General features: G+C 38.8%; 1 protein-coding gene across 3 annotated transcripts in view; it reads left to right on the forward strand.

Annotated features, from left to right (window-relative positions):
* Positions 1-13,315, forward strand: part of LOC127575055 (synaptotagmin-like protein 1) — a 198,593-nt gene that overhangs the window by 8,020 nt on the left and 177,258 nt on the right. Inside the window, exon 1 of one of the 3 annotated variants that reach the window (XM_052024687.1) lies at positions 10,707-10,797. The exons of 1 other annotated variant lie outside the window; for it this stretch is intronic. The gene's annotated coding sequence lies outside the window, so the exon portion shown is untranslated. Of the gene's footprint in view, positions 1-10,706; positions 10,798-11,293; positions 11,342-13,315 lie in introns of those variants that run through there. One more of the 3 variants, XM_052024686.1, reaches the window with a different exon arrangement.

A 13,315-nucleotide genomic window follows, 5' to 3' on the forward strand; every position in this document is an offset into this window, starting at 1 on the left:
AAAAGCATAAGCCTGGTTAAAGAAGATATTGGCATTAATATTTCCATGGAGGTTCAGCCAATGGAGTGGTCCCATTTGTACTAATTATATTATGGGTATCTTAATTATTTGCATTGAGGCTTGTGTTTTAGTAAGCTTGGTCTCAGGTATATCTGAACCATATTATGTATATTGTAAACACAGAACACTTTGCAAACCTCAGCATCCCATAACACATAGTTAGCTCCAAGTATGTGATGCTGTTTGCCACATTTCTGAGAACTCTGTTTACACTCAGCTCCTATTACTATCATCATTCAGGAGAAGCTTTTTCACCCAAAGCATGAAATAATGAGAAATTTGTGACATGGGGAGTGCTTGAGATAAATAACACAGAAGCTTTAAATGGAAATTAGATAAGTACATGAGGAGGAAAGAAGAGGTTATGCTGATAAGTTTAGATGAAGAGACGTGGGAGGAGATTCTTTTAGAGCATAATCACTGGCATAGATCAAATGACTCATTTCATTGCAGTACATTTTTATCATTTTTGTTCCTGACCACTGAGTATGAGATAACTTACTCTTCCTGATGTTGTGAAGTCTTTGAATTATCAAGAATTGTAATATCCTATTAATCACCCTGACCACAAACGCAACCACCAGCTGCACCATTAACTTTATAGATGTGCGTTGAAAATACTGCAAACAGCTGTTTCCACAAACCGGAAGGAGGTGTACAATCTACAGAAAAGAAGACATGTGAAATACAACAGCTTTTTAACTTTTGTTTCACTGAGAGTCAACCTACATCTCAAATCAAAAGTACTGATGATGTTTTTCAAAAAAAAATGAGCAAAACAAATGGACCAGAAAAAAAAACACAGAAAAATGGGCATTTTCAAGGCAGTTTTTGAAGTTTCTGAGTTGGTGGAAATGGAATCACAAAAAGATAGAACTGTTAGTTATTATTCTGAACACAAGATGATTGTTGCTTTCCATTCCATTTTTAAGACATTGCCACTGGTTACTAAGTGTCATTTGCACTTTCTGGTGAATTGAAGACTTGACAGAAATTGGACATGTTCCTTTTTTCTCCAGCAAAATGTATAAAGACAAATCATCCCTGAGTTTTAGTTGCATTCAGTGGTTTCAATATTGGCCTTAGACTTGTTTTCTAGAATGGACCCAGTCCGTCAATGCTGAAAACAATTTCCTTTGTTATAGATGTTCATTTACTTCTCTGGAAACCAAGTTTCAAACACGCAAAATGAGATGGAGATGAATTAGCGGCTTTTGTCACTATACATGCACTAGGGTTCTGATAGGGAATATATATCATATACTTGTGATAACCACATTTAGTGTCAAGGAATAGGCTGACCACTGAGTGTTCTTATGCTCTGAAATGTTTATGCTTTGCAAAGTTCTGAGCTGACTGTTACACATCATCATCAAGGATGGCTGAGTTAACATAATATTGGCAATGATGGCCACTGACATTTAGCTCTACAGAGTGAAAGCATCGGATGCTGATTTTTTTGTTGATGTGAGCTGCATTGTCATTTTCAGGGCTGCAACTACAGTTCCTCATTTGGGAATTTATATTGTACTTCCTTGGTTGAGTTTATAATCAGTGAAGAAAATCAAAGCTAGTCGTTGTTCAATTGATCGAATGCCTTCTTCTGAATCAGGAGTTTGTACTGCTCCAGAGACCAGAGCACATAATCTAGGCTGACAGTTCACTGCATAACTGAGGGAGTGCTGCCCTTCTAGAAAAAATATTTCCATCTGTCGTTTCAGGCGGAGATAAAAGATTCCACAGCAGTTTTTTATTGAAAAGCAGTCCTCTGTGATGTATTTATTGCTCAGCTACTATCACCAAAACAGCTAATTTGATCTTGCAACGTATTGCTGTTTGTGGGATCTTGTTGTGTAAAAATAGGCTCCTACCCTTACAACAATCATTGCTCTTCATTAATGCAACATTAGCTGTAAAGTGTTTTTGACCTCCTGAGTTCCTGAGATATAAATGCAAGTCTTTCTTTCTTTATATGATGTTTTTTTCAGGGCAGCTGCTGGAACTGTGGAATCTATAGATACACTGGGAGACTCTTTGCCACATCATTTCCCTACTTTACTCAAACATTCCTAAACTGTTCTATCTACACAACCCCTTACCCTTTTTACAGTTTCAAATATTGTCCAGTTTTGTTTAAAATATGGAGTTGGGGTATGTGCAAAAGCCTCCCCTGCTCAGAAAACATTCTGCATGAAGTAATTTTACTTCAGCCTCTCTCCTCAGGATCCCAATGATAATTTTATATTCATGAAACTTTGTTGCAAATTCCCAAAATAGTATTTTTTTATTTACTCTTTTAAAACTCTTAATGATGTTAAACCTGTATTAGGCCTTCTGTATATTAAGGTCTTATAGAGTTATAGCACCATAAACACAGAAACAGGCCCTTGGGGCCCAAATGGTCCATGCTGACCAAGATTCCTATCTAAGCTCATCCCACTTGCCTGCATTTGGCCCATGTCCTTCTAAACCTTTCCTATCCATGTGCGTATCCAATTTCCTTTCAAATTTTGTTAATATACCTATTTCAACCACTTTCTCTGGCAGCTCTTTCCATATATTGACCAGCCTCTGGGTGAAAAAGTTGTCCTTCAGGTTCCTATTAAATCTCTCCCCTCTCACCCTAAACCTCTGTCCTCTAGTACTTGATCCCCTCACCCTGGGAAAAAGACTGTGTGCATTCACCCTATCTATGCCCCTCATGATTTTACACACCTCTATAAGATCACCCCTCATTCTCCTACACTCCAGTGAATAAAGTCCCAGCCTGCTCAACCTCTCCCCATAACTCAGACACTCGAGTCCTGGTAACATCCTCGTAAATCTCCTGTGTGCTTTTTCCAGCTTAATGGCATTATTCATATAGCAGGCTGATCAACACTGAACACAATATTCCAAATAGGGCCTCATCAACATAACATCTCACCCTCTATATTTCAGTGCCCTGACTGACGAAGGCCAGTGTGCTAAAAGCCTTCTTCACAGCCCTTCGCCTACCTGTGATATCAGTTTCAAGGAGCCATGTATCTTGGTTTCATTATCAGCATTATTATCACAGACCCACTCGGTCCCTCTGTTCTTCAACACTACCCAGGGCCCCACCATTCGTCATGAAAGTCCTACCCTGATTTGTCTTCCCAAAATGCAAGACCTTGCATTTATCCAAAGTGTCTTGTTTAGATATAAGAATCTTGGACCAAGGGCCCTGAAATTCCTGTGGAGCTGGTCCACCAAGGAAAATGAGGAAGATTGAACATTAAATCTGTGCAAACAGAAAGACTTAGACCCTGTCCCCAATGATTTTGTCACCTGCACATGCCAGATTGTGACATCATGCTTGTAAAGACAGTTCCACAGGTTCTGCTTTGATGAGCTATCCAACATCAAGAAGCAGCTACTATCTGCAGGTAATCAAATTTGTGACTTTATTAACAATTAAGGGTCTCCTGAGGACTAAGAAGGATTTTTGGCAGCTGTCAGTTGGACTTTTGTTTCACCAAGGCATTTGGACGTTATTATGTGCTGAATTTCCTTTATTCGCCCACAAGCTATGGTATGTGTTGAGGAGGCCTGCATTTATTTTCCACTAATTTGATCATGTCTTTGGATTATCAGTCCAGGGCTTTGGATTACTAGATCAGTATCATTATCATAGACCCACTTCCACTGGAATTTCTCCTAAAGCTGTAAATAGATTGGCATCCCACATCAGAGACTGACTCAACTGAAACCTCGACTTTGTTTGATCCATGTCTCAGAAGCACACTAAAGGGCAGGGGCTGCCTGGTAGGCTGTGAGCTTTGGATTAGTACTCCAAAGGTCATGATCTTCAACACTCTTTTCTTCAGATGGCTAAGGGTTGTGCTGACACACTACAGATGACGGTGGACTTCATCACTGCTGCCAATCATCATTGAAAGATGGTTCCCAGTATATGGAAAATGGTTCATGCTTTCCATTATTTCAATGTGGCCTTTTGTTATTGGGGGATTAATGTTGTTCATGGTAAGCAGGCCTGGTAGAGAACCTTTGTTCAGTGGACCATACACCGAACCTTTGTTCAGTGTATGGTCCAATCTTTTGTATGCTTCACTGAATGTGTGACGATGACTTGGAGTTAATTGTCTGAAGAAGGGGAGATGTACCACCAATGCTGTGTCTGCAAAATCAGGTAAATCCACTGGCTGGATAAGTAAATCAATCCCAGCATCCACTCCAATGCTAACATCCCAAGAACTGATGCCTTAATTATATGATTTTAACATACTTAGCACCAAACTTCTGAAACAGATACTATCCTCTGAGCTCCATCACAGCAAGCCATTACTAGGAAAACAAATGGAATAATTCAAGGATGCTCTCAAGGATGTTTTCCATATGGAAGTGTAACAACCATATTGACTCATGGGAATCTCTGGCTCATGGTCCAACAAAATGGAAAACTAATATTCAAGATGGCACCCAGAACCTTGAGTCCATTCATCAGGGGTACATAAAAGCTCAGTGTAAGTGGTGGAAGGACACCAATCCTCAGAATCCACATATAGGAGTGGAAGGAATTCATCCTTGATCCTGAGGGACTGCCTTGGAAGAAAAGTCTTTGATTGGAATTTTAGACTTGCTGCTTCTTTGGATTCAGAGCTCATTTTTTACAGGCGAAAATGGAAGAATCAAAATACTAGTCAAACTGGACCAATCTCACACACCTTCTAGTAGATGGTTATTGAAAATAATGACAGCAAATTGAGAGTGGTCATGTTTCGGCTCACTTAACTGAGCACTATAGAGAGAAAAGTAAATAAAAGAGTTGGTGTCTTTTTATATACAAAGAAGACAAATATAAAAAGAGGTGAATGCAGAAATAGAAATATCTAGGAAGAACTATTAACAAAATAAATTTTGAGTGATTGTCTTGTTCCATTCTGGTCAGTGACCCAGTACACATTTCGGAACTCACAGTGGGGTGTGTCCAAAATTAGCAACAAAACAAAATACTTTTATATACCTCTCTTTCCTCATTTTTTTTTCCATCTGACAGCTTTGAGTTTCACACAGCAGCACCGTGACAAATGTTACTAGGTACAGGGTTGTGGACTGTACCTTCCAAACAATTGGGTGGAAGGAAATAAACAGAAATTCAAAGATTCCAGTGAAACCTGTATTAACACTTGAGTATATACTTGCTTGATATATGGCCAACTTTGAAGTATCAGTGGGGTTGCTGAAAAAAGTGCTACAACCTCAATATATTTGTTGAGTTGCTACCTCAGGTATGTGTGACAGAACAATCTAAAAGATTTAAGGAAAATGGAGTTGCAGGGTGTAAACTTATTTTGAAGAATGCAGTGGGAACATTTCCATGGTGGATTCTCATAGTTTTCTGCTGTAATTTATAGTCTTTCCACAGCTCTTGTGCAGCACAGTGCAATTGGTAGTCTCAGAGACAGTGACCCTCTGTGGAAAAGTGATTGTAATGAAATAGATTAACTGAGTTTGAGAACCACGTACTTGTGTATGAAATTAGAGTCTCAAATAAACTCAAACATATTAGCTGGCTAAGGAAGATTAAAAAGTATGAGGTGAGATAGACTTTGGCAAACTTGTAAAGAAATACTTCATGATGCACAATGAACATCTATTAATTAATCCTTCCAAGCAGAGCAACAAATTAGGTAAACAGTGACCACAAATGATAGAGGGAAAAAAATAGAATATGAGAGGACACTATAAATAAATACAAAGAAAATTGTAAGAGCTTTGGCAAGTAAATAAACAGGAAGAGAGGAGGAAAAGTAAATGTGGGGGCCTTACAGTGTAAGAAAGGAGAAATTATGAAAGGGAATAAGGAAATGGCTGAATTGCTGAATAAGTACTTTGTTTCTTTGTAGTGGAAGAGTTGCATTAAGTATCAATAATAGTGAAGAAGCAATGGTCTGATGAGAGTTCATAACCTAACTTGGTTTCCTGCAGATAGAAGTTTTGTTTCTCGGAATTCCATAATTTTTGGAATGGTTCACCTTGTCATTCAGAAAAGAGGGAGACAGAAAATAGGGATCTCTAGATCTGTTAGCCTGCTATCAGTAGAAGTGAATCTGCTGGAATGATTATTAAGGAAATAATAATACGGCATTTAGAAATTTATGACTTCATGAAAGGGAGTCACGTTTAACAAATTTAATAGCATTCTTTGAGGACAAAGCCAGTAGACACAGAGTCATAGATCTGTACAGCACAGAAACGAGTCCTTCAGCTCACCACATCCATGTTGACCTTTTTGCCCATCTAAACTAATCTCATTTGCCTGCATCAGGTCTGCATCCTTTTATGCCTTGCCTATTTAAGTGCCTGTCTGATGCCTCTTAAACATAATGATTGTGTTTGATTCCACTACGTCCTCTGGCAGTGGGTTCCAGATATCATCTACTTTCTGTGCAAAAACACTTTCCCCTCAAATCCCCTTTAAAACTCCTTTCTCTCACTTTAAACCTATGCCCTCTTGCTTTTTATATCCCTACCATATGACAAAGATTCTACCTACCCCATCTATACCTATTATGGTTTTATGTACCCTGTATCAACCCCCTTCACTCCAGGGAAAACAAACCCAACGCTTTAATCGCTCCTAAAACAATAAATTCCTCCAATCCAGGCAACATCCTGATGAATCTCCTTTATACTCTCTTTAGTGCAACCACAGCCTTCCTACAGTGTGGCAACCAGAATGGTACAATATGCTCCCAGTGCAGACTAACTAGTGTTTTGCAAAGCTGCAATATAATGTTGCAACTTCTAAATTCTATGCTCCAACCTATGAAGGCAAAGTGTGCCACATGCCTTCTTTGCCACCCTATTGACCTGTGATGCCACTTCCAGGGAACTATGGACTTGAACTCCAAGGTCCCTCTGTTCACCAACATTCCTAGTGCCTTACCATTTACTTTATATGTTCTATTTGACTTCCCAAAATGCATTACCTCACACTTCTCAGAATTAAATTCCATCTGCCTACTCTCCACCCAACTTTCCAGCTGATCTAATGTCCTGCTGTAGCCTTAAGCAATCTTCCTCACTATCTACAATGCCACCAACTATTGAGTCATCCACAAACTTATCAATCATACCTTCTACATTCATATCTAAGTTGCTAATATATATCACAGACAACAGGCATTGATCCCTGCAGTACACCACTGGTCACAGACTTTCCCCACTACTCTTTGCCTCCTATCACCAAGCCAATTTTGGATCCAGTTAGCCAGCTTGCCTTGGATCCCACGTGCCTTAACCTTCTGGACCAGACTACCATGCAGGACCTTGTCAAATGCCTTACCAAAGTCCATATAGACAATGTCTAAAATCAGCAACCTTCTCAAAAAATCAAATTAGTGAGGCAGATTTCCCCTGAACTATCCCTAATCAGCCCCTGCCTTTCCAAATGTACATAAATCCTATCCCTTAGGATCTTCTCCAATCATTTCCCTACCTCTGACATAAGGTTCACTGACCTGTAGTTACCTGCCTGATCCATGCTACCCTTCTTAAATAAAGGAACAACATTATCAAATCTCCAGTCCTCTGGTACCTCACCAATGGGAGATGAAGATGCAAAAATTTCCATCAGGAACCCACTCTATCTCCTCTCTTGCTTCTAAAAGCAACCTTGGATGAATCTCATCTATGCCCAGGGATTTATCAATCCTTATGTGTCACATACTTCCTCCTTCTTAATACTGACATTTTCCAGATTATCCACATGCTCCTCCCTGAACTCAGTATCTTCCACTTCTTCCTCCTTGGTGAAAACAACAGTATAGACAACAGGGAACAATTGGATTTGCTATATATGGATTTTCAAAAGGAATTTGATAAGATGTAATTAGGTTTCACAAATTAAGAGTTTGTGGGGTTGGAGGCTTTGATAGAGCATTGTTAAAAGACAGAAAACATGGAATTTGAATATATGGGTCATTTTTACTGTGGCAGGCTGTGGTTAAGTCCCATAAGGACTAGTGCTGGTGGCTCATCTGTCTAAATTACATTAATTTATTTGATCGCGGTAGTGTAGCAGTTAGCGTAACGCTTTACAGTGCCAGTGACCCGGGTTCAATTCCTGCCGCTCTCTGTAAGGAGTTTCTACATTCTCCCCGTGTCTGCGTGGGTTTCCTCCAGGTGCTCCAGTTTCCTCCCACATTCCAAAGACGTACAGGTTAGGAAGTTGTGGGCATCCTATATTGGTGCCGGAAATGTGGCGACAATTGCGGGCTGCACCCAGAACACTCTAGAAAAAAGATACATTTCACTGTGTGTTTTGATGTACATGTGACTAATAAAGATATCTATCTATCCATCTAAATTTGCTGATTGTACAAAGCTGGGTGGGGAGTAACTTAAAAAGAGAAGCACAAAATATACATAGGTGAGATGAGTAGGCAAGCAAGTGCCAAATGAGTATTATAAGATATACGTGAGGTTACTCCGCATTGTGAGAAGGATTAAAAAATAACTATTTTTTTTTAAATAGTGAGAAGCTATTAAACTTTAGTGCTTGAAGTGATGAACTGCCCTTGCACACAAATATGGGCAAGGCAAACAATTAGGAAGGTAAATTGTTTTCTGCAGGGAGATTGAAATAGAGAAAAAAAGTAGTGTTGAAATTCCACAGTTCTTTGGTGAGAGTACTGTCTACAGTTTTGACTTCATAATATAAGAAGGATGTACTTTAAGTAAAAACAATAAAATGTTGGAGACATTGGGCCAGGCAGTGTTGGCAGAGAAAGAAACAGAGTCAATGTTTCACAGCAATGATCTTTCATCAGATCTAGGAAAAAATCAGAAAAGCGTAGTCTAACTTGTAAGGAAAAAGATACATGTAGAGGACAAAGGGAATATCTGTGATAAGGTGGAGACTAAAAGAGATACAGGACACTGCAGTTGCTGGAAATGTGAAACACAGAATTAAGGAAATACCAGCATATCAGGCTGCATTGGCAGGGAGACAAAAACTGAGTTAATGTTATATGTTGATGACTTTAGTTTAAATCTGGCCAGTTCTGCTGTATTATGAAAAGGCTCATTGTCTGAAAGTATTTAACTTTGAGTCCAGAGGGCTGCACCTTATCTTCATTGAAGATGAGATGATGTTCCTCAAACTTACAATGGAAATACTTACCTTAGTTGCTTTAAACGAAGTACATTGAAGGTTTATATGATTAATTTCTGGGATGAGAGGTTGAAGAACATCAGCCGTTCTTACTGGAATTTAGAAGAATGAGAGGTGACCTTTTTGAAAGGTGCAAGATTCTGAGAGGGATTGTCAATGTAGATACTGAGGGCTTATTTGTGATTTTGAGAATTATTACTGTGGAGTTTAGTATGGAGCCATATTGAATAGAAGTGAGGAATGTTTTCTCACTGTGTATGTGAATCTTTGCCCCAGTGGGTGAAGATGATAGGTTATTGACTGAGAGTGAAAGGTTTTTGGATTAGGTCGGAGAGTAGAGTTGAGGTAGACAATCATTCTTTGTCTTATTGAGAATGCACTAGGCTAATGAGGTCCATCTGACATACATCTGTTTTGATTACTTACGTTCTTAAACACTTCCCAATGGTAACCTGACTCTCCAGCTGTTTGTGGCAAAGAGCAGTTCTCTTTCCTCCACAATGTGGTGCAATTTAGTTGGCAGGAAAGACTATAATATCTGGATGGTGGGCCACTGAGATGAATTTGTTTAAAGCCTGTCCCAGACAATAGGACATTGGAACCAATTTGATGATTCAGTCTGTGGATGCTCAATTATTGAGTCTAATCAAAGAGATAGTTATTTTTTCTTCTCTTAATGGAATCTAGAGGGATGAGACTCAGTTTGAAAAATGAAGTTAAGGTCAAGGATTAGTCCTGACTTTGAATGGCTGAGCAGGCTCAGTGGCTGTAAGGCTGTATTTGCAATGGAATTTGCCTTGGTAAACCTGTAACACTGTACAATCAGACTTGATTTGTTCATTTTCTATTTCTCATTTGTAAATTTTAAATTGCTAACATTTTCATCTAAATTATGTGATTACAAATTAATATTTCTTGGTTATGTTTCTCTGATAAGCCCCTCTCTGGGATCTGAGAGGCAGTCTATACACTTTAATGCCAGTGTGAGGGGGTCCTAGTCTTTTGCACTTTTACCAGCAGAAATTAGCTTATTGAAATGACTCACAGCTGATTCTGTGCATTCAATCAGCTACTGATTTCCACCATGTTAACCAGAAGATCAATGACATGAATGATAATTAAGAATCCTAATGAATCAGAATTGTCAGAAGGCTCCTATGTAATTTCAGTCTGCAACCTACAGGTTTATCTAATAACTATATAAAAGGATTGTGTGCTCTTGAATAAAAAATAAATCACTTAATATTTGCTGTATGAACAGAGTATTTAGTGAGAAAAGTTTAATTTTCTAAAAAATGTTGATCTCACAACTTTCAAGATTCAACTAGTTTTCTACCCACACAATGTTTATAATTCAGAGCCCCTTTTTACTTGACAGGTATCTTTATTTCAATTTTATTTTGTCAGTGTACATCTTTTTAAGTGCAGTACAGTAAGATCATTTGTAAAATGTTCAGTGACTCATCTCTGACTGCACATAGGTCCTCACCCAATCAGAGTCCTCCTCAGGTTTAATGCAGAGAGAATGGAGCTTCGTTGTGGCTGTTACAATCTAGCAGGAAGGGCTGAGGAAGCAGGTAGGTGTGAAACAAGGCCTGCTGTTGTTCTAAATTTAAAAATAAGCTCTCACAATTTAAAGGTTGTCTTCTATGATGAAGTGTCTCTTAATTTGAAACAGCAATATTGATTTAGTGAAGCATCTTTTGATTTTCTATGAGTATTATATAGAAAAATGGTATAAAGTTAGCACTCTTACAGATTTTCAAACTTGTTCCAACATTGTGGAGCAATATATGAAGAAAATTCTAGTTTTTTAAACTTTTTATATTTAGTGATGTTGCTAGGAAATGGAACTTCTTAATAATGTTGATAACATTGAGCAATATTAGATTTAAAAAGCTTCTTTTATTTCCAAACTCCAGGCTCAAAAGAATTTATCCCACTCCACCTGTTTGGTATTTCTATTCCCACAATGACCATTTAAAGGAGCTAATTAATCTAGTGACAATTAACACTGAGTTACATGCAATTTGTTTAATATACTCACACCCACTTCATTTTGTTTCCAACTAGCAAATTGAGAAGCCTTTTGTTTCAACTGTTTGGGAGGAATATAATTTTGTAAGTCACTTTGTCTCCTTTCCCTCCTTCCCCCTCACTATTATTGGCTAATTTTCCTGTTTAATGCCAATTAACTGGTCAAAATGCACAGGCTTTATCTGAGTTTATGATTTGGTTGGAGTACGAACATGTGATTCTGAAACATTAATGATCAACCAGAGATCCATTGACAACATAGTGAAATAGGACTCCTAAACTCACCTTCCAGGGGATGGATCTGGTTGGCTCAACCTGATTGAGGAGGATCAAAAGTAATTTGAGGGAGGCTTGTGCTAACCCATCTCAACAAATGTGCGACTTAATCTGTACTATCAAGCTTCATTTTCTATGTATTTAAGTTGCATCTAAAATGGAAATTAGAATACATTGTGCAAATAGAATCATAAAATATCATTACTGAAAGAGAAAGGCAGGCATGGTGTTGTTGAGAAAGTGTCATTGACAGTAACAATACTTAACAGCAAACTGCATTTATTTAATGGCTTAAATAGAAATAAATAACCCAAGGATTTCAGATATAAACATTAGGAAAACAACTCTGAGAAAAGGAGAAATTAGAAAAACAAAAGTCTGGCAAGATAAATGAATCCTTTTGTGAGGTGATCAGAGTTATACAGGCACAGATTTAGAAAAGAAATTCTAAAAAGCAGAATTGATGCAGTTGAAAGTTCAATTGGTATATGTTGTGATATTTGTTGTTTTGTGGCAGCAGTACAGTGCAAGACAAATTACTATAAGTTACAAAAACAAATAATAAAAAAGAGGACTAACGAGATAAGGTCCATGGGTTCATGACTGTTCAGATGGCAGAGGGGAAGAAGCTGTTCCTGAAACGTTGAGTGTGCGTATTCAAGCTCTTGTACCTCCTCCCTAATGGAAAATGAAAAGGAAATTGTTGTGGTTATCATTAGTTCAATCACCTCAGCCCTCATCACTGCTGGAGTTCCTCAGAGATTGCTTTTGGCCCAACCATCTTCAGCTGTTTCATCAATGATCTTCCTTCCATCGTAAGGTCAGAAATGAAGATGTTGCACATTGTTCAATTGCATTTGCAGCTCCTCAGCAAATTAAATAGCCCATGCCTGCATGCAGCAAGATGTAGACAATAGTTGGGCAGTGGCTGATTTTTGGAAGTTATCACTCTTGCTAAAATAAAGCCATTTACCCTTGATGTTCATTGACATTGCCATAGTGAATCCACATTAGCAATGTCCTGGGGGTAACCATTAACCAGAAACTCAGATGGACCACCCACATAATCTCTTCAAGAGCAGGTCAGGAACTCTGGACCCTGAAGTGAGTAACTTGCCTTCCGACATTACCAAACCTTTCCCCTATCTATAAGGTATAAGCCAGAGCATGATGGAGTATCTCCACTTGTTTGAATGACTAGCTCGGACAATTCTCAAGAAGCTTGACGCCATCCAGGACTGCTTTATTGGCCAGCATGCTTTATTGGCACCCCAACAACTACTAAAACCACTTTTAATTCCCTCCTCCACCAACCAATTGTGGCTCTGTTGTGTGCCATCTACAAGATTACTGCAGTTACTCACCTGGGTGACTTGGAAGTATCTTCCAACCCAGTGATCTATGTGAGCAACAAGATGAGGGCAGCAAATGCATGGGAGCATGTAGTGGTTAGCGTAACACTTTACAGCTCCAGTGACCCAGGTTCAATTCTGGCCACTGTCTGTAAGGAGTTTGTACACTCTCCCCGTGTCTGCATGGGTTTCCTCCCGGTGCTCTGGTTTCCTCCCACATTCCAAAGACGTACGGGTTAGGAAGTTGTGGGCATGCTATGTTGGCGCCAGAAGCATGGTGACACTTGCGGGCTGCCCACAGAACACTCGATGCAAAGATACATTTCACTATGTGTTTTGATATACATGTGATTAATAAAGATATCTTATCTTATAGTGCTGCTAAACTTTAGTGATCAAGGTTTTGCCAGCTGGTTCAAGACCAAATAGT

Source organism: Pristis pectinata, chromosome 10, assembly GCF_009764475.1.
Source record: "Pristis pectinata isolate sPriPec2 chromosome 10, sPriPec2.1.pri, whole genome shotgun sequence".
NCBI lineage: Eukaryota > Metazoa > Chordata > Chondrichthyes > Rhinopristiformes > Pristidae > Pristis > Pristis pectinata.